This window comes from Labeo rohita, chromosome 11 (genome assembly GCF_022985175.1).
Source record: "Labeo rohita strain BAU-BD-2019 chromosome 11, IGBB_LRoh.1.0, whole genome shotgun sequence".
Classification (NCBI taxonomy): domain Eukaryota; kingdom Metazoa; phylum Chordata; class Actinopteri; order Cypriniformes; family Cyprinidae; genus Labeo; species Labeo rohita.
In genome coordinates this window covers 19,054,878-19,076,651 of record NC_066879.1, presented here as the reverse complement: position 1 = coordinate 19,076,651, position 21,774 = coordinate 19,054,878, and the positions used below count along the sequence as shown (strand labels likewise).

Below are 21,774 nucleotides of genomic sequence, written 5' to 3'. Positions count from 1 at the left end.
CAACACAGCAAGAGAGCGGTGGCAGGTTGTGTGTGACTGAATTCTGACGTCGCCCCCATTAATACCTAGTCGACCAATCAGAAACGAGCGGGCGACGCGACGCGCCACAGGCTGAACGCACACGTTACGCGCTTTAAGTGAGCGTTGCGTCCAATGTGACGAAGATTCCATGGAATGATTCGATTGGTCCCGGTTCGGTCTAGACAATCGGAGGCGGGGAAACTGAAGAGTCGTTACAACCCACTTTAAAAACCCGTCAAAACCGACTCACGGGCTTCAAGTCAATGAGAATAACGGCAGTAATTCATAGAGGACGGTCCTCACATCCCCATCCTCAAGTTTTGTGGTGTTACATGTTTTATCTGAGGTAAACTACGGGGAGAGCTTCATCTGAAGGACGTTTCTCAGTTATTCATCACCATCAAAGAAAATCCGTCCGGTAAGACTGAACGTTTTTAATATTGTGATACGGTTCGTGTAATTCATTTCATCTGTCATAGATACAATACATGTCGTAGTTTCATTTATTTTTAGTCCGTTGTGACCCACATTTTAGTCGTAGTCCTTGTAACAATGACATCATTATTTCTCAAAGGATATAATGTAAAACTATTTCCCCTGTGACAGATGACCACCTTAGACGTGTATTTCTATATATAATAATGTTATACGTCTGATAATTCATTGTGTGGTTTATTTGAACGTAAGTGTGTAAATACTTTTGTCGCTTAGTAACAACAGAAACTTTCCTGTCTGTTAATGTCTCAAATCCTGGTGCTGTGTCTACCTAGACAGCATTTTTGGGAATCCTAGGTGCATAGTCAGCTGAACTTAGTGAATTCCTGAAGAGGAAGGCGTCTGCGATGCCCCAAAGTCTGAACTCGCCCATGAAATCCAAAAATGCAGTAGGCTATAGGCAGCCCAGTAGGGTTTGAGAGACACAGTCATTGATGAAATGCCAGTGTGCTGTAACAGTCTGCTTGGAAAAAAAGAAACATAAGTCTCACTGATAGGCCTATGCTTTGGTTTGGTAAAAAAAAAAAGTGTTTTGTATTGGATATATAAAATTTGTGAAACTAATTCAATTTGATTAATATTTAAGAAATGTTTATTCACCAAATCAAAGTATATTGTAACCAAAATGCAGAAAGCATTTTGTTTGTCACGTGACAACCAGAAAATTGGAGGAAAAAACCTTTAGAACCTTATGACTGTGTGCCAAAGTCAGTAAGTTTTTAAGATAGTCAGGAAGATATTGATTGTTTTTATGAAAAAAAAAGAAAAAGAAATTAACTGGAGAAAAAAAAGAAAATAAATAGAAAACTTTTATATCCTGGAAAATATTATATTATATTATAAGCCTGCATTTATTTGATCCAAAATGCAGCAAATACAGTAATATTGTGAAATATTTGTACTATTTAAAAATAACTGCTTTCTATTTGAATATATTTTAAAATGTAATAAAGAATCATAGAAATTAATATTTTTACTTGGCAAGGATGCTTTAAATTGTAAAATTATACAAAAATATTACAAATGTTACAAATGTTTCTATTTCAGATAAATGCTGTTCTGCTGAACTTTCTATTCATTAAAGGAACCTGAAAAAATTCTAATTAGCTGTTTTCAACATAATAATAATAATAAATGTTTTTCTGAATGATTTCTGAAGGATCATGTGACTGGTGCAATGATGCTAAAAATTCAGCTTTGAAATTGCAGGAATTAATGACATTTTAAAATATATTCAAATAGAAAATCTATTTTAAATAGTAAAAATATTTAAATTTAAATTTAAATTTAAATTTGTACTGTTTTTGCTGTACTTTGAATCAAGTAAATGCAAGCTTGGTGAGCAGAAGAGACTTCTTTAAAAACATTAAAAATCTTACTGTTCAAAAACTTTTGACTAGTAAAAAAGCAGTTATTTTTTTGATTGTTACACCACTTTTTACATTATTTTTTTTGAGTCATTAAATCACAATTTTTAGATTTTTTTTGACACAAAAGTTACTGAGAAATGCTGGCTGTTGTACGTTTATAACTAGTAAGTTTATACCTCACCTCTCTCTGTCATCTAGTTTTTTTTCAGGCTTTATGTTAGTACTCACTTACATTTTTACTGTATGAATGGACAAGAGTTACTTGTGTTTCTGTGTGCACCTGTGCCTTTGTGTAGTACCATCCCAGAGCGTGTAGATAGCAGATGCGACCCAGCAGAAGTGACCTAGGTGAAGCCGAGATATCCAGTAACGTGTGTTCACTCTGTAGAGCACGTCAGGTGGTTGAGGTGGTAGATTAAAGCACAGAAGGTGCTGTGCTCTAACCAGTGATTAGCTGAGGAAGAGTGAAAGCACGATTTCCCTGTCTCTCTCTCCTTCTCCTTCTTCCTTTCTCTTTAGGTCTGTGCAACCACAGGGGGCATTAGACAGAGCATAATAATCACATCTTCACTTCAAAAGAATTGATTCTCTCTAATCCTGTCATTTTGAATGCACCCCATCTTAGATGTCTTAGGTTTGTTCTTCCTGTGTCCCAGTTTTCTAAAGTGACATTTCACAGATCAAGATAACAGGTGAATACATGAAATATGATTCTTATGTATACGTTGACCTATATTATTACTGGTTTTCTTATTGTATGTCCTTTGAAATATACAGAAATGCCATTGGAACAACCGTTAGAACACTAATCAAGTTCAGAGTTGTTTATAAGATGGTTTAATAGCCTCAGCAAATGTTATTTATTTTTATCCTAAGGCATTTTGTGATGGCTATTTTGTATTTGATATAGAATTCAATTTCAGTGAAGTCACACATTAGAGGTGATTTACTAGGATGTGTGGTCAGATCTGAACCGTGTTAGCTTTAGTAGATTAGTCTGGTGTTTAATTGTTTGTGACATCAGTACAGCTGGTTTTTAACTACTCATGAATGAAAATGAAAAGCAAACATCATTTATTTGCTTAATAAGCATGAAATATGAATGCTAGTGTGCTGCAAGAGTGTTTGAATCCGTAAAGAAGCATGGATTCACGACTCAAGGTGACTTTGTTCTTCCCAAAGGAATAGTTCCCTCAAAAATGAAAGATTTGGAGAAATGTAGCATTGCATCTCTTGCTCGCCAATAGATCCTTTGTAGTGAATGGGTGCCGTTAGAATGAGAGTCCAAACAGCTGATAAAAATACACAATAATCCACAAGTAATTCACACGAATCCAGTCCATCAGCTAACGTCTTGTGAAATGGAAACCTGCATGTTTGTAATATATTGCTTTCAAGTTCATAATAATGGTTCCTTCAGTGCAAAAGTCATCTTGGTTGAATCAGGAGAGAAATATGAACAGATCAAGCACTGTTTACAAATGAAACCAGTTTTAAACAAATGTTGGTGGACTTTGTTGTGAAAGAACAAAAGGGGATGATTTTTTCATCAGCTGTTTGGACTCATTCTAATGGCACCCATTAACTGCAGATGATCCACTGGTGAGCAGCTGATGCAATGCTAAATTTCTCTTTTACATCTTGGATGGCCTAAAAGAGTGAGTACATTTTCAAATTTTAATTTCAGCAAATTTAATTTTTGGGTGCAATGCATTTTTTTTAAATACATAAGATAGATAATTTATTGATGGACATAATTTGGCCCTGTAGTTCATTTCAAACTCCAAGTATTTTAGATTCAGTAATTGCATAACAACATTGCTTAGCACTCTTCATCCATGTTAAAATGAATGCATTTGTATAACACAATAGAGCCAAAAAGAAAAAGAGCATGTTATTATACACAGTTACAGGACAGCAGGTCTGTTATCTCTGGTTCTGTTGAAAGCACTTCACATCCCAAGCAGATTGTGAGTGTTGATGTGACAGCTCTTAGTAGGGTCAATTGTATGCTTGAAGTGGGCTGAAAACACAGAAAGGACCTCCATTACTGCATAATGTAAGACGTCTATTGTATGAAGCCCTACTTGTGGATACTTGTTTCGTTTCACAATTTATACAAACATTTATCGTAAGCAAGCCATGTGCGTCACTTCAGGTTTTAAATTGATTTTTGTTAATTATTAAGTAGGGATGACCGGGGAGTGTTGTAACACGCAGTGAGTTGTAACACAATCTGTTTATTCAATTAGATATGTGCTACACAGTGACTTCACTATCACATGTGACCAGGACCCTCAAGAAGTAATAGAAGAAGTTGTAAATGTCAAGCTGCGTCTGAATTCGTAGGAACTATATTCACATGTTACATTTGACATTGTCATGTGTCCTGCCAGCGTTGCTTCACTGCCATTCACAACTATTCTCCCATGGCTTCATGGAATAGTGAAGTGTCCATTGAATGAGCACTCCAGAATTCGATCTCATGACGAAAACATACCTGGGGGAATTTTTCGCAAGATGCAAAAGGCATACCACAGTCAACGTTTTGCAACGTATTTGATGTGAAATGTCCACTGAGTGACGCTAAACAAGTGTTTTTTCCCTGGAACAGATGAACGTACATATGGTACATTTTATGTGATGTCGGTTTTGTACGTGTCACCGCAGTTCTGACTTGAAATGTCCGTTGAGTGGCGCTGTAACTCTAATGCTCCGTGACGTTTTAAAATAACGTACCATCTGCACTACACCTAACATACCTGATAGTATGAACAGTGTTGCCAAGTGTGCAGTTTTCCCCGCGGAATTGGGCTACTTTAACACTACTTTGTTTTTCATGTCTGTGGGTTGACACAACCCCAATAACATAATATTTAGTCCCTGGAATGCTAATTTTACCAGGGGTATCCCGAAAAAGCAATTTTTCCAGGTTGGACCCCCTTGAAACGTGATTGGGCTACTTTTGGGATAGTTTTGAGTAGCAACTGGGTGGGTTTTGTTGTAAAAACCTGGCAACCCTGAGTATGAACAAAAGCGAATGTGACATAAAAATGCAATCGCAAGGATGCCATTTTAGCTTGTTTTTTGATCTCACACCTTTCAGCTTTTTCATCGTGAGTCATTTTTTCATGGGATTTGTACCCAAGGATTCCACATCCTAAGTCCAATTCTGTGCCGGCCGAGCTACTGAGCAAGCTTACAACGCCTGGAAAGTGAAACATGTGGAGCGGTAATCATTAATGTGTACGAAAACTATTATAAGTGCTTGCTGTTTTACCGTCTCTAGTGTTCATTTCTGTTGGAAACTGCAGTGGTATGTACTTATTGGTACGTATTTCAGGTCTTGCGAAAAAGTTCTCACAGGTACATTTTCGTCATGAGATCAGGTAGTTGTTTACATACTTTTTTCGCCTGTTATTTAGTATGAAAGTAGATATATTCGGATGTGGTGTCTGTGTAGAACTGTAAAGAATGTACAGTAGAAAAAAAAGTTTTTCCCCTATTTTATTGGCTGTTTTACATATAATATTTTCTATTTGCGTGCTTACCATTTTGAATTAAAAATCTAAAAATCTTGGTGGGTTGCATGCTTATTTTGAAAAAGAAAATTCTTGTTTACTACAATAATTCATGCATGAAATCTACAAATTGAGTAAGCCAGGTTTTAACAAAATCACTTGACACTATTGTACACAGTTTGTAAGTATTCCAGACAAAACCTACTTGTCTCATGACGAAAATGTACCTCTGGGAACTTTTTCGCAAGATGCCAGGATACCAATACTGTAAGTACATATCACTGCAGTTTCCAACAGAAATGAACACTAGAGGCGGTAAAACAGCAAGCATTCATAATCGTTTTCGGACACAGTTATGATTACAACTCCATATGTTTTGCTTTCCGGATGTAACAAGCTTGCTCTGTAGTTCAGCTGGCATGGAAGTGGATTTAGGATGTGGAATCCTTAGGTACGAATCTTGTGAAAAACTTGACTCATGATGAAAGAGCTGAAAGAGTTCGAAAAACAAGCAAAACGGCATGCTTGCGAAAGTGTTTTTACATCACATTCGCTTTTGTTCATACTTGTTTATGTTTAGGTGTAGTGCAGATGGTACTTTATTTCAAAACGTCATGGAGCGTTAGAGTTATAGCGCCCCCCAATGGACATTTCAAGTCAGAACTGCAGTGACGTGCGTTACATGTGTCCCGAGTTCGAATCCCGGCTCAAGGACCTTTCCCATTCCTGCCCCCTTCTCTCTCTCCCACTTCGCTTCTTATCCTGTATGATCTGTCCTATCATAATAAAGGTAAAAAAACAAAAATGTATCGTATGTACATTCACCTGTTCCAGCAGAAAAAAACTAACAATCTTTTAGCGCCACCCAGTGGACTTTTCACATCGAATATGTCTGGAAACATACATGGCGGTATGTATTTTGCATCTTGTGACAAGGTTGGACAAAATAGACAAATATATGAATATTATATCAAAGTTTAATACATATATCATACTTTAAGATGTCTTACTGGTGTATTTTGTGTAATGGTTTAGTTGCATGAATTTGGTTAATCTCAGTTAGCTGCAGTATCGTTTTATACTGTGTCGTGATTGAGGTGTTTGTGTTGGCAGAGCTCTTGTCTGTGTCATATCATGGGTCGTTGTCTAGTTTCCATCTTTGGCAGTTATGTTTCAGCATTTCTTGCAAACTGGCCACTGAGGTTGTAGATCTGTATCGACACTGTAGTGTTGGCAGAGCAGCATTGTCGCCCAACATTTAAATTTAGCCAGAGCAGTTTTTCTGGAGTCTAGCAGTCTAACTGGCTGAATGAACGATTGTTAATGCATTCATACTGAGCGCATGATTCAGAATCCACAGGAAAAGTAAATTCAGTTTCTTTTTTTGATCTACTGAATTTGAATCATCTGGTCTTGTTTAAACCAGCTGCTATATGGGTAGTTTTGGCAGTAAGTCACATGTACAGTAATGCTTTTGGACACAGGACACAGCAGGGCTGTTTTAAAGAGGTAGTTTACCCAAAAATGAAGTTTCTGTCATCATTTACTCACCCTCATTTCAAGTCTGTGAAAAATAAGACAGGAAATGATGATCCATTTAATATAAAGCATGGATTCCACTAGTCCACTACACTATACTAAAAGCTTGGAGTCAGTATTTTTATTTTTTGGGATAGAAATGATAGAAATTAATACTTTTATTTAGCAAGGATGTTATAAACTCTATTTCTATTTCAGATAAATGCTGTTCTTCTGAACTTTCTATTCATCAAATAAACCTGAAAAAATATACTGTTTTCAACATAATAATAATATTAAATGTTTTTTGAGCAGCAAACCAGAATATTAGAATGATTTCAGAAGGATCATGTGACTGGAGTAATGATGCTAAAAATTCAGCTTTGAAATGACAGCAATAAATTAAATTGTAAAATATATTTGAATACAAAGCAGTTATTTTAAATAGTAAAAATATTGTACAATTTTTTTAATCAAATAAATGCAGGCTTGGTGAACAGAAGAGACTTCTTTAAGAAAACATTAAAAATCTTACTGTTTAAAAACTTTTGACTGGTAATGTAATTCTAAAAACGTCTCTCTCTTCATTTCCTAATACATGAACATATGTTATCCTCAACATAAGAATAACTTTTATATTGTTAATAATATTTCAAGACAAACACTGGATTGAATTAACTTAGATTTATTTGATTATCTATACATCATTTTAAAAAAATCACATTAAAGTGTGAGTATCAAATATGATTGCATTGTAAAAATCATTGTATTGTATTGCATTGCATTATGTGTTTAATCATAAAACTAGCATTTAAATATCATCTTACAAATTATTGGGAGATATAGTGGGACAACTTATAATTATATGCACTTGTACTTCTCATTGATTTACATTATAAGATATCTGAATTTCATCTTACTTTTTGGCCGTATAAATAAAAAATCTGCATCTCTTAATTAAATTTTAGGTGTTTTTTTAGTCTTTGGGTATGATACCCTCCCTATATCATACTGTATGAGCTGATGTATCAATATACTGATCTATGAAAGATACATCATTTCATATGTCAGGTTTTATAAGGTTACCAAGTCATAATTTCTCGCAATAATTAAAATGCTTTAATTCACTTTCAATGATTGGACAAAGGATTTGATGGAATGTGACTCCAATTACAATGCCATTAATTCTCACCAAGTATGCTGCAAGTCAATGAAACATTGTCTCTCTCTACTCAACCAATAGTGTTATTGTCAAAGAGGAAAAGAATGCCTGGTATCCTTTGTCATGAGACCTTGAATGTGATTGGGGGTCACTTGACGTCAGCTGATCTTTGGCTTCTCATTGGTCGCTCTGGTTCATCAGACATGCCAGCAGTATATAGATTTGCCATCTGGTTGCGGTGACATCCCCTCACGATGTTCTGCTCTCACCACGTGACTCAGGAGAAGAACATCAGGGAAGACAGGAGAGGGTGTCCCTTTGTTTAGGGCTGGTGTGTGGACACTGGCACGGAATGGCGTTTGATGGGCCGACCTGAAACGATACGCCCTGTTTGGACCACTGTTACTCTCTTCTATTGTTGCAGACATGCCAACATGTGGAGGCTTCCCTCATCTGCCGAGCGCCTGACTGACCCAACACTGGCTTAGTGTTCTCCTCGAGTCTCAGAGCCACACAATAACTTCCTAACAGCGAAACATGCCCCTACACACCGGAAATAACAGCTGTGTGAAGAAAATGTGCAAAGTGAAAACAAATACGGTCACAGCCTTTGAACTCAAATAAAATAAGGCACATTCTTATTGAAGATGTAGCCTTCTTTAGTGGGCAGGATATAATTACTTTAACTTGATTGTTCCAGATATTAATTATGGAAGTTAGAGTGAGTACTTTTACTTGCTGTCAGTCTCTCATTGCTTCTAGCCACTTTATGACACAAAAGTTAATGTCATTACATTATATAATAACAAATTATCAACTAGTTCCTTGCATACAGGTGTTTCAAGCATTTGAACCAAAACATTTTCACAAAAAGATTTAGATTACGGAAAAAAATATTAACGTGCACCTTGCAGAATCTGCAAAGTGTTAATTATTTTAGCAAAATAAGAGGGATCATACAAAATGCATGTTATTTTTGTTTAGTACTGACCTGAATAAGATATTTTACATATAAGACGTTTACATGTAGTCCAGTAATAGTAGAATTTATATAAATGACCCTGTTCAAAAGTTTACATACTGTACGCTTGATTCTTTAGTGAAATTTGTTTATGAGTCCCTTGTTTGTCCTAAACAGTTAAACTGCCTGCTGTTCTTCAGAAAAATCCTTCAGGTCCCACAAATTCTTTGTTTTTTGTGTATTTGAACCATTTCCTACAATGACTGTATGATTTCGATGATTGATGATGAGATCCATCTTTTCACACTGAGGACAACTGATGGACTCACAGGCGACTATTACAGAAGGTTCAAATGCTCACTGATGCTCAAGAAAAGAAAAGATGTATTAAGAGCCTGGGGGTGAAAACTTTTGGAATTTGAAAATCAGGGTAAATTTATTTTGTCTTCTGGGAAACGTGCAAGTGTCTTTTGTAGATTCTGAAGGGCAGATCTAAATGAAAAAAATATGATATTTAGGCAAAATAAGAAAAATGTACACATCTTCATTCCGTTCAAAAGTTTTCACCCCCCCAGCTCTTAATACATCGGTTTTCCTTCTGGAGCATCAGTGAGCGTTTGAACCTTCTGTAAGAGTCGCATATGAGCCCCTCAGTTGTCCTGGTTATGGTTATGTTGCTCAGTTTCTTTTCTAACTTTTTTTTTCTTTTTTGACTGATATATCAACTTCTGTTCAGTCAGGCAGTAGCATCTAATCTCTGCGTTTCTTATGGCCTCACATGCTCTCTTTTTTTTCAAGACATCATTTTATACAATCTGGATTAATGTGACAGCTTGCCAGCACATCACTTTTTCCTTCCCTCCTTTTTCTGACATTTATTTATTTATTTACAGCTTAGTAAAGTAATGAGATCTCTCAGTTAGTCACACTTTTTAATCTGTCCCTTCTCACTGGATAAGGCTTTATTCTTCACACAAGCGTTTCCTCCAAAACCTTGTAACTTTAAACAGGCCTACAGTATCTCACATTTGTTTCGTATTTATAGCATTTACACTTGCAGAAAGTGTTAATGAATAAGAAGAGTGTGAAATAAGACATGAGTAGCTACTGAAAACAGAGAGCAACATTATGGGACTATTTCACAGTATTTTACCTAAATCTGTTGTTAAAGGATTAGTTTATTTCCAGAATAAAAATTTCCTGATAATTTACTCAACCCCATGTCATCCAAGATGTTCATGTCTTTCTTACTTCAGTCGTAAAGAAATTAAGGCTTTTGAGGAAAACATTCCAGGATTTTTTGTCCATATAGTGGACTTCAATGGTGGCCAGGAAGTTGAAGGTCCAAATTGCAGTTTCAATGCAGCTTCAAAGGGCTCTACACGATCCCAGCTGAGGAATAAGTGTTTTGTCTAGCAAAATGATTTCTAAAAATATAAAAATTTATATACTATTTAAACACAAATGCTCCTTTTGCACTAGCTCGACCTCACACATTACATAATCACGCACGCATGTAGGAGGCAGATGTACCAGCCCAGTGTTTACAAAGCAAGCGTGCAAAGTCAAACGTCCCTTTACCAAAAATTATAAAACAACAATGTTGGATGATTTTGAAGTTAGGGGAGAAAATGAGATGGAGTTTACCCTACCCTACCCTACCTTTTTTAACCAGAGTACACAGACAAAGAACTATCCAAGCTTGACTTTTCCAACATGATCCAAGTGCAAGACAAGCATTTGTGGTTAAAAAGTATATACGTTTTAATTTAAAAAAAAAACCGATTGATCGTTTCACTAGATAAGACTAGATCGTGTAGAGCCCTTTTGAATCTACATTGAAACTGCAGTTTGGACCTTCAACCCGTTGGCTCCCATTGAAGTCCACTTTATGGAGAAAAATCCTGGAATGTTTTCCTCAAAAGCCTTAATTTCTTTACGATTGAAGTAAGAAAGACATGAACATCTTGGATGACATGGGGTGAGTAAATTATCAGGAAATTTTTCTTCTGGATCCAAAACCTAGTGAGCTGCATCTCAACTGAATTTGGAACCTCAGTAACTGATTTGAAACTTTATTCATAGGCAGCAAATATAAAAAGAAAGGTTGACTATTTTAAGTCTACTATTTGTAAGTGGTCTGTGTTTTACATGTGCTTGGTTTGTGCATGTGTGATGTTAACTCTACTACCTGTGGCGATCTCAGTGTGGGAACCTGAGCAGCCCCGACAGGATGTGGAGCACAGGCCTATAAATAAATCACATTTGCAATGAGTCACTCTCCACGCTGCCTCCGGGGAAAGAAACACAGAAAGAGTTGGGGGTGGAAAGAGGGAGTGAAGGAGAGAGTAGGGGTGGAAAAAGAGGCCAGGCGAAGCTCATCATTTATGATAACCAATGCCTGATGTCTGTGACGTCTCCAAACCCACCACGGTGGCAGCCGTCATGAGACATGAAGAAACTCTTCACCGGGATCCGACAGATTCATTCTGAGCCTGAAGCTTCTTTTGGAGATGAGAGCGAGTGTTTGCCTGGGATGAACGAGATCGGCTAAATCTCCCTGCTGGGAAGCTGCATTGGAAGCATGCGACGTACCTTCATGTGACGATAGTCCCCTCCCATACAAGATGCACCTGCATGCATTATTTGTTAGTCTACAGTACATTTGCATCATTTAACAATAGAATAAACTGTATCGTTTTTTGTTTTACACTACCTTTCAAAAGTTTGTGGTCAGTAATATATTTTTTTATTTACATTTAAAAAATAGCAAATCTCAGTGACACTGAAGACTGGAGTAATGATGCTGAAAATTCATCTTTACCATCACAGGGTTAAATTTCATTTTAATTTATATTAAAATAGAACAGTTATTTACTTTTATGTTTTTTTGTACTTTTCATCAATAAATTCAGTCATAGTGAGACATAGAGACGTAATTTACTAAAGAATACCTTACTGACTCCAAATTTTGGAGCAGCAGTGAACATGTTCATGTAATTTGTCAGATTAGAAAAGGAACGAAGGGTTGACAGTTGACGTCTAAATTGGTGTGTTTGGAATTAATCTCCGTCAGACAGATCTCATTAATCACAGAGTCCTCAAATCCTCTCTGGATGAAGGGAAAAGGAGGAGTGAAGTGCAATGCATCAGACTGTGATCAGCATGAGAGCAAGTGATGACAAAGGACACTTGAGTAGCTCTGATGTTTTCACTTTGATGTTTTTGATTATTGATGCAGTTTGACATGATGCATTCCACTTCCACCCCATGCAGATTTGTGTGCACTTGTAGCCTTCTTGTGAGGACCGACCCTGAGCCTGTGTGGTGAACGTTATGAACTAGGGCTGCTTGATAGTTCACCCAAAAATGAAAATTACCCCATGATTTACTCATCCTCAAGCCGGGTGTATATGACTTCTTCTTTTCAAGAAATACAATTGGAGTTATATTTAAAAATGTGCTGGGTCTTCCAACTTTTATAATGGCAGTGAATGGCTGTTGAGATTTTGAAGCTCAAAAAAGTGCATCCATCTATCATAAAAAGTGCTCCATACAGCTCCGGGGGGGTTAAAGGAGAACTCCACTTCAGGAACAACAATTCACAAATAATGTACTCACCCCCTTGTCATCCCAAATGTTCATGTCTTTCTGTCTTCAGTCGTGAAGAAATTATGGTTTTTGAGGAAAGCATTTCGGGATTTTTCTCCATATAATGGACTTCTATGGTGGCCACGATTTTGCAAAAATGCAGTTTAAATGTGGCTTCAAACAATCCCAAAAAGCGGTTGTAAACGATCCCAGCCGAGGAAGAATCTCAAATGCTCATCTTGTCTTACTCTCCATGAACTCCATGTGTATTCTGACTCTAGACAGTTAGGGTATGTCGAAAAACTCCAATCATATTTTCTCCCTCAACTTCAAAAATCATTTCAAAATCATCCTACATCGCTGCAGAAGCACCGACCCAGTCTTTGCAAAGTGAACATGCAAAGAAGATCAAACACCCTTAACAAAAAAGGTAAAACAGCAATATGGGACGATTTCGAAGTTGAGGGAGAACAAGAGATGGGAGTTTTTCGACATAGTCTAACTGTCATGAACCGGAACAAAAACAGTCAGTTTTTAAGCAATGTAAGACACAACGAGCGTTTGAGATTAAAAAGTATATAAATTGCATTTTTTTTAGTGAAAATAACTGATCGTTTCGCTAGATAAGACCCTTCTTCCTCTGCCGGGATCATTTACAACTGCATTCGGGATCGTTTGAAGCCGCATTCAAACTGCATTTTGGAAGTTCAAAATCGGGGCACTATAGCAGTCCATTGTATGAAGAAAAATGCTGAAATGTTTTCCTCAAAAAACATAATTTCTTTATGACTGAAGAAAGAAAGACATGAACATCTTGGATGACAAGGGGTGTGTAAATTATTTGTAAATTGTTGTTCCTGAAGTGGACTTTTAACCCCCCAAAGCCACGTGGAGCACTTTTTATGATGGATGGATTCACTTTATTGAACTTCAAAATCTCAACACCCATTCACTGCCATTCTAAAGCTTGGAAGAGCTAGGACATGTTTTAATATAACTCTGATTGTATTCGTCTGAAAGAAGAAAGTCATACACCAGAATTTGGGTGAACTGTCTCCTTAACATCAGTTACCTAAACCATCAACAGAATTTTTCAAGTGAAATTTAAGGTGTTCTTATCATGGCGGTCAGAAAATATATTTTCATCCTTGACTCGTTTGTTTATGTCTTGTTTATGTATCCATTCCCTGCACAGCTGACTGTTATCTACACACTTCAGCATTAGCCTTGACAGAACGTCTGCTCTTCATATCACAGGATGAACGGTGTGATGCTAGCACTATACGTCTCTGCTTGTCACATGACTAAGTGTGAATGTTCTGTGCTATTTTTGACGCAAATGGAGTCTCTGGATGTTTATCCTGCAGTCAGGCGGGCATGTGATGCAGTTTTAATCCAGTTTAGCCCCTGTGTGACGGCTTGGAAAAATCCAACAGATTCTGCACTTGTGCGAATGTGTGTGTTGGTGGCGTTTGTGGAGTATGACTCATTTAAATCGTCGCTGTATTAGCTGCACTTCTAAAATGGGAGAGAAATATCATTGTCAAGCTCTTAGACTGTCCTGTATTTCACTTGTGGAGAGATGTGGCATATGATTATACCAACCTGTAGATATTAAAGGAATAATTCACTTGGAATGAAAATCTTATGTCATTCTGAACCTGTATGACTTAATTTCTTCTGCATGTTTTCTGCTCTTCTCCATATGATGTGAATTGAATTGAGCCTGCCAAGCTCTAAAAATCTCATAAATATGTGCATTATATGCATTACCTCTTCACCTCTCATTCACTTTTCCATATATGGATGTATTAATGAGGTGTACAGATTACTTTTTATGATGCTTTTTGTCATTTTTGGGCCTTGACAATATTAGTTCCTGCTCATTACGTGTAAAAAAATTTGCTCGGACATTCTGCAAAATTACTACTTTTGTGTTTTCCTGCTAAAGAAAGTCATTCCAATTTAAAATGAGAGTGAGAAAATGATGAAAGAATTTATATATATATATATATATATATATATATATTGTTTTTTTGTCTGAATAGGAAAGAGCCCTTCAATTTCCCCGATTCATAAAGCTAAAACAAAAACTCCCAAATTTTTTTTAGTAATAACCTTATTCATTTTTCTTGGAATACGGTAAATATGACAGAATACAGTTAATCTGAGATTATAATCCAGATGGTAGGAAGGACAGAGGGCTGTTCACAGCAGGTCCAAATCCTTCATCAGTTAATTAAAGACCTGGGGCTTTTGAATACGCAATTAGCCTGGATATAACAGTGCAAGTTTAACGAACTGAATAGCAGAGGTGTGTGAGTATATGCCAGTTACAAGCAGCTGGTGTATCTGTAAGTAATCACACAGCAGGGATCCTTTAAAAGAGCACGACACCAAACCACGTACACGGCTCACGCACATCTGAAAGATGAGGGCAAACATTCCAGAGCTGTGTAAACCCCTGCACCGAGTGACGTCCTGATGCAGCTCTGCACACGTCACTGATGCCGTGGAGTTGCATCAGCTGTCTCACATGGTCTCGCTGCGCTAAGGGGGTGCTACATTTTTCTGTCTACATCTCTTTTTTCTCTCTTTCTGTCTCATTTTATCTCATCGTTCTTTCTGTTTTACTTCATCTCATTTTGAATTCACTTTTGTAAATACGATTCTGGGGTTTTTGAATGCAAAGAGATATTTGTCTCACATTATTTGGGTCATGTTAGGACTGTCTCACCCTAGAAGATCATGCAGTGTCCTAATGTCCCCAGGTGAGGTGTATGGAAGCCTGTTTCTGCCACTTAGTAAAAATTAAAAAGGGTAATTTATCTTAAATCTGAATTTTTTTTCCTCAGAATTATGTGAAATAAACTGGCAATTCTGACTTTTTTTCACAGAGTTGTGATATATATATATATATATATATATATATAAAATATATATAAATATATATTTTCTGCCCTTAGAATAGAGTTTATATCTCACAATTATTAGAAAAAAAGTCAGATGCACACTTGCATTTGTGAGAAAAAAGTTTGAATTGTGAGTTTATATCTCACAATTCTGACTTTAAAACTCGCAATTGTGAATTGTGAGACGTTAACTCGCTATTGTAAGTTTATACTGTATCTAACAATTCTAAGAAAAAAAATCTAAATTGCGAGGTATAAACTCGGAATTGCGAGAAAAAAGTCTGAATTGTGAGAAAAAGTCAGAATTGTGAGACGCAAACTCAAATTTGTGAGAAAATAGTCTGAATTGTGAGTTTATATCTTAGTATTCTGACTTTAAAACTCACAATTGTGAATTGTAAGATGTTAACTGGCAATTTTGAAAAAAATTCTGAATTGCGAGATATAAACTGAGAATTGCAAAAAAATAGTCAGAATTGCAAGTTTATATCTCACAATTACGAGAAAAAAGTCACAGTTGCGAGATACAAACTCACATTTATGAGAAAAAAGTCAGAATTGTGGGTTTATATCTCGCAATTCTGAGAAAAAAGTCAGAATTGCGAATTTGTATTACGTAATTCTGAGAAAAAAGTCAGAATTATGGGTTTATATTACAAAGTCAGAATTGTGAAATACAAACTTGCATTTGTGATTAAAAAATAGTCAGAATGGCGAGATATAAACTCAGAATTGTGAGGAAAAAGTCAGAACTGTGTGATAACTCACATTTTTGAGAAAAAGTGTCTGAATTGCAAGTTTCTCACAACACTGAGAAAAAAAGTCAGAATTAAAAAAAGTCAGTGGTGGAAACAGACTTCCATAGAGAAGTGCTTAAATTGATCGAAAGTGACAGTAAAGACATTTATAATGTTACAGAATATTTGTTTCAAATAAATGCTGTTCATCAAAATTAAAAAAAAAAAAAAAAAAAAAATGTTCTTCAGAAAAATATTAAGAAGCATAACAGCTTTCAACATTGATTCTAATAATAATGTTATAAATAATAATTAATGTTTTTTGAGCAACAAATCAGCATATTAATGAATTTTAATGGATCATGTGACACTGAAGTATATATAGTTGAATATGGAATAAATTGCATTTTAAATATATTAAAATCAGAAATGGTATTTAAATTATTTCACAAATATTTCACATTGCAATTTTTTTACAAATAAATGCAGCCTTCGTGAGCATGAGAGACTAAGAATGGAGAGACATATTTAGAGACCAGAATATCATAGAGACTTGTGGGTAGGCTTTTTTGACATGAGCTAGTAAGCAACCATCTAGCCACCTCTCAGAACACCCTAGCAACTGCCTAGAAATGGCCTAGCAATTTGTAACGAAGCGGAGATGAGACGAGGATCTATGTGCAGGAGTTTATTGAACATCCAAGGAAAACAACAAATAATCCAGAACGGGGAACACTGAGAAACCAGGCAAGAACAGGGAGCAACCATCACAGACATTAAACAACTGACCAAATACAGGGGAAAGACAAGGACTATTTATACACAGGGTGAGGTAATGATCTAATTGGTAACCGGGGTAACTGATGAGGGAGTGGGTGTGGTTCAATGAAGATCCATGGCAACAAACAAGGGAACAGAGGTACAGGGAAGCAGGGAACAATAAGACACAAAAACTACAAAATAAAAGTCCTTAAACACGAATACAGAAGACAAAGACCAGGCACATGACATAACCCCCTCAAAAGAGTGGCTTCCAGACGCTCCAAACAGAAATACCAGTCCAGGAAAGGGGGAGGAGCTCAGGCAGAACTGGGGAAGGGATGGAGGGCCAGGTCCATGTAAGGGGAGATAAACAAGGGACTGAAGCAGAGCAAGAGGCCAGGGTGGAGTCGGCCAGATGGGAGGAGCTGAGGACCACCAGATCATGAGAGAAGACCTCCACGGCGGAGCAGGCGGTACCCAGCAGGGCGGAGCAGGAGGCTCAGGAGCCCTCCAGGGCGGAGCCGGAGGCAGAGCAGGTGGCGCTAGAGCCCTCCAGGGCGGAGCCGGAGGCAGAACAGGTGGCACTAGAGCCCTCCAGGGCGGAGCCGGAGGCAGAACAGACGGCGCTACAGCCCTCCAGGTCGGAGCCGGAGGCAGAGCCAGCGACACTAGAGCCCCCAAGGGCAGAGCCGGAGGCACAACAGCCCTCCCAGGCGGAACAGGAGGCGGAACAGGAGGCGGAGCAGGAGGCGGAGCAGGAGGCGGAGCAGCCCTGCGGGGCGGAACAGGAATCTGCATCACGCTCTGGGACCTGGGGAGAGCAGGGACAGAGGAGGCAGACAGAATAGAGGGAGAAGGCGCAGCAGCCCTCCAGGGCGGAACAGGAGGCGGAGCAACCCTCCGGGCGGAACAGGAGGCGGAGCAGCCCTCCGGGCGGAACAGGAGGCGGAGCAGCCCTCCGGGGGCGGAACAGGAGGCGGAGCAGCCCTCCGGGCGGAACAGGAGGCGGAGCAGCCCTCCGGGCGGAACAGGAGGCGGAGCAGCCCTCCCGGGCGGAACAGGAGGCGGGAGCAGCCCTCCGGGCGGAACAGGAGGCGGAGCAGCCCTCCGGGCGGAACAGGAGGCGGAGCAGCCCTCCGGGCGGAACAGGAGGCTGCGTCATCGACTGGGACCTGGGGAGAACAGTGACAGAGGATGTAGACAGGGAAAAGGGAGAAGCAGAGAGTTTGGTGGTTAACGCCCCCTCCGTAAGAGGTTCTACGGCTGGCGCCGACACCTCTGGAGGCATTGGCGCAGCTTCTCCGACGGGGAAGGCCTCTGGAGCAGACTTGAGACCAGACGGGGCCTCTGGGGCAGACTTGAGACCAGACGAGAGCTCTGGTGCAGGCTTGTGATCAGACGAGAGCTCAGAGGCTGACCTGTGAACAGGCGTGACCTCAGGAGCACAGTGTGTAGCCCACACACACCACATGGCCACTGCCATTAAGGGAAGAGCAGCAGCGATAACGTCACTTGGCTTGTGAAGATCTGCTGTAACGTGGCTTGACTCGGGAACAACATGGCTTGACTCGGGAACAACATGGCTTGACTCGGGAACAACATGGCTTGACTCGGGAACAACATGGCTTGACTCGGGAACAACATGGCTTGACATGGCTTCGGGAACAACATTGACTTGGCTTGACTCGTGGGGAACAGCTGCTGTAGCTTGACTCGGCCCTGTAGCTTGACTTGAATCAGGGGTAGCTGCCGCAACAAGAGGGAGCGCCATCTTAGCTGTCCGTACAGCCATTAGGGGTGAGTCCAACACGTGGGTCATCATGTGGCGTGACTTGGAGACAGCGACCATCTTGTGGACTGGCTTTGGCGTGGCGGCCATCTTTGCGACAGGCTCTGGCGTGGCGGCCATCTTTGCGACAGGCTCTGGCGTGGCGGCCATCTTTGCGACAGGCTCTGGCGTGGCGGCCATCTTTGCGACAGGCTCTGGCGTGGCGGCCATCTTTGCGACAGGCTCTGGCGTGGCGGCCATCTTTGCGACTGGCTCTGGCGTGGCGGCCATCTTTGCGACTGGCTCTGGCGTGGCGGCCATCTTTGCGACAGGCTCTGGCGTGGCGGCCATCTTTGCGACAGGCTCTGGCGTGGCGGCCATCTTTGCGACAGGCTCTCGTGGCGGCCATCTTTGCGACTGGCTCTGGCGTGGCGGCCATCTTGTGCAGTGGGTCTGGGCTGGCGGCCATCTTGCAAGGAGACTCAGGAGTGGCGACCATGCTGTGAATTACCCTCTCTACTTCCTTAACAGAAAAAGGGGATTCACAGAACAGCAAAACAAAGTCTATATACTGTGACAGGGTCCAGCTGGGGTCCTCATCCGGTAAGTTTAAACTAACCTCTGGATCGAGTCCACTCCAGAAACAGTCCTTTATTTTGGTGTCATCTCCAGGCACTAGCTGGCTGTAATAAAGGAACTCCTCCACATAATATTCGATCGGTCGGCCGTTTTGAAAAATTGAGCAAAGAGTGCTCAGAGGGTCGCGATAAACTCCTGCTAGATCCATAGTTGGTCAGTTGTTCTGTAACGAAGCGGAGATGAGACGAGGATCTATGTGCAGGAGTTTATTGAACATCCAAGGAAAACAACAAATAATCCAGAACGGGGAACACTGAGAAACCAGGCAAGAACAGGGAGCAACCATCACAGACATTAAACAACTGACCAAATACAGGGGAAAGACAAGGACTATTTATACACAGGGTGAGGTAATGATCTAATTGGTAACCGGGGTAACTGATGAGGGAGTGGGTGTGGTTCAATGAAGATCCATGGCAACAAACAAGGGAACAGAGGTACAGGGAAGCAGGGAACAATAAGACACAAAAACTACAAAATAAAAGTCCTTAAACACGAATACAGAAGACAAAGACCAGGCACATGACACAATTACTCTGACCCTCTTAACATCCTGGCAACCACCCACAATAACATTACATTTTCTTCTTGTAGTATAAAATGTATTTTTAATCTCTCTGTTTCAACCTCTTGCTCTAATCCATTCTTAGTCGATTTTTTCCTCTTTCACACTCACGTTTTAACCGCTGTTGAATCCCGTGACAGAAAGGGATGAACCAGTCCTAATAACAGTAATTTATGGACACTTTAAACACATTCGTAGGCTGTTTATAATGAACCTTGATGTGTCGTTGCAGCACTTCTAATAAGTGCTTTTCACAGCCACAGAGCTAAATCAGTTCTTGACAACACTGCATCACGTCACAACAAATGCAGCGTTCATGCTTTTTTTGCATGTGACTGCTTGGTGCCATGCAGACATAATGAGCACAGATTAGCATGTCCCCCCCTCTTTTTGAGTACGTGGGACATTGTTATGTCAGCATGAAAGCGATGTATGACTCTTCGGAAGCGTGCGGTCTGTACTAGCGGGTTTAGTCTAGCAGTATTTAATCCGTGAATAAACTTCTCATTATTTGAGAAACTTAAGCTATGACCCAGTTGGCAAAGCTGTTTCTTCCCTAGTGTGTTGCCAGACATCGGAGTAGAATGAAAACAAATTCTGTTTGTGTTTTTCAGACTCGGTTGAAAGTCGTCGCATGTTATGGTGCAGAGTGAACGCAGTGGCTATTATGTGTTTGAATGTGTGACAATAGGACCTGTTGCGGCTAACTCAATTGACTCCGCCCTCATCCTTGAACTCCTCCGGCCAATCACGTTTAACCGTCTATTTGTTACAGTCAGTCAGGAGTGCATGAAGGACAAGGCACAGACCTCTGCCCCCATCATAGTTCCACTTCCCATTTCATGAGACATTCCGAAATTTAAGGTTCACTGTTTTTTTTTGAATTAGGGAGCCCGATGAATTACCTTTTCAGCCCTTCGAGTGCCCTGGCGAGTTTGAGCCGAGGAGGCCCCACTGGTATAATGACGCTTGGCACAATCACCCTTCTGTTCCTCCAACCCTGTTCCCAGGAAACCACACAGCATGCACAATTGCGTACCGTGCTTTGCTGCCCAACCACATTGCTCTCGGCGTGGCTGCGCAGCAAGCCGAGTAACGTGGCATCTCGCTGGATGAACCAGAGTTTATCTTCCCAGAGTTCACACCGATTTGATTATTAGTTCACGTTTGCGGGGCATAGTGGAGGGGTACAAGGCAAAAAAGGAGCTTGATGGAGGGGGAACTTGAGGTTATGCCAGCCTGGAGTTTCAAGCATGAAGAGAGCATGACTGTTATGTTAAGCTTCTCCTAATTAAAAGCAAAGGAAGAAAGCAGCAAAAAAAGCGAGATGAATGGACAAAGGACCCAGAACTGGTTCTGAGCTGGTCATAGCTGGTTCTGCTGGCTTTCATGGCCTTCCTCAATGGGCCCGCTGGTTTGGAGTGTAGGTTCCCTCCCCTCTTCTTCCCCCCTACTTCTGTTTATGCTTTGTAGCTTATGTGATACTAGGGCTCCATCCTTTCAGATCAGGATTGGGAATACCAGGGGGCCAAATGGGAGCCTGGAGACGCATGTCAGCTTGTGCTTTCAGGACGCAGCACTCCAACAGGTCCATCATAAGCAGCCACAGGGAGTCAGGCACCAATGAAGGCAGGAAGAGACCACAAAAACAGCTATAGAGACATCAGGAGCCATATAGTGAAAGGAGGAAAGTGAAAACAACACCGCTCAGTAGAGTTAGGAAAGTGACGACTTATTCAGTTGCACGGTGTC

At 39.9% G+C, this 21,774-nt stretch overlaps 1 protein-coding gene across 2 annotated transcripts in view; it reads left to right on the top strand.

Moving 5' to 3' along the window:
* The first annotated feature begins 247 nt into the window (after positions 1-247).
* slc38a3a (solute carrier family 38 member 3a) overlaps positions 248-21,774 on the top strand; it is a 58,589-nt gene continuing 37,062 nt past the window's right edge. The window contains exon 1 of one of the 2 annotated variants that reach the window (XM_051122051.1): positions 248-439. The gene's annotated coding sequence lies outside the window, so the exon portion shown is untranslated. The remainder of the gene's footprint in view (positions 440-21,774) is intronic. The other variant, XM_051122052.1, reaches the window with a different exon arrangement.